The sequence below is a fragment of the Aedes albopictus genome, chromosome 1, assembly GCF_035046485.1.
Source record: "Aedes albopictus strain Foshan chromosome 1, AalbF5, whole genome shotgun sequence".
In the NCBI taxonomy this organism is placed as follows: Eukaryota; Metazoa; Arthropoda; class Insecta; order Diptera; family Culicidae; genus Aedes; species Aedes albopictus.
In genome coordinates, this window is record NC_085136.1 from 74,661,666 (window position 1) to 74,662,147 (window position 482).

Consider the following 482-nt stretch of genomic DNA (forward strand, 5'->3'; position numbering starts at 1 on the left):
ACGCAAAACAAGGAAAGCTCCGACCATGACCAAGTAACAATGTTTACTTACCAAAATAGATAGATAATATTCTTAATTCGATCATAATATCACAATCCATCAAACCCTTAGCATGTCGATGTTTTGTAGATGTACTAAAAAAAGGTTGCCAAGGCTTAGACCCGTGTCACAGACAAGAAAACGTAACAAATTCCTTAAAAAATCATTGCTCAGCTACACTAGCACCAGCTGGTAACGATATTGCGCAAAGCACTTAGCTTCGACATATCGTCAACAGCAGGCGCTAGTGTGAAACGTGGGCGATGGAAATTTTGTCAGTGTTACGTCTGTTTGTCTGTGTCCGGGCAGAGATGAAATACTAACGATCAAAACGTGATATTGGTTTGATTGACATTATAAGTGATAAAAGATTTGAAAATAATATATAAAACATATTCCTGGAACATCTGCACAATATCAAAAATTTATATTTCAAGATTAAA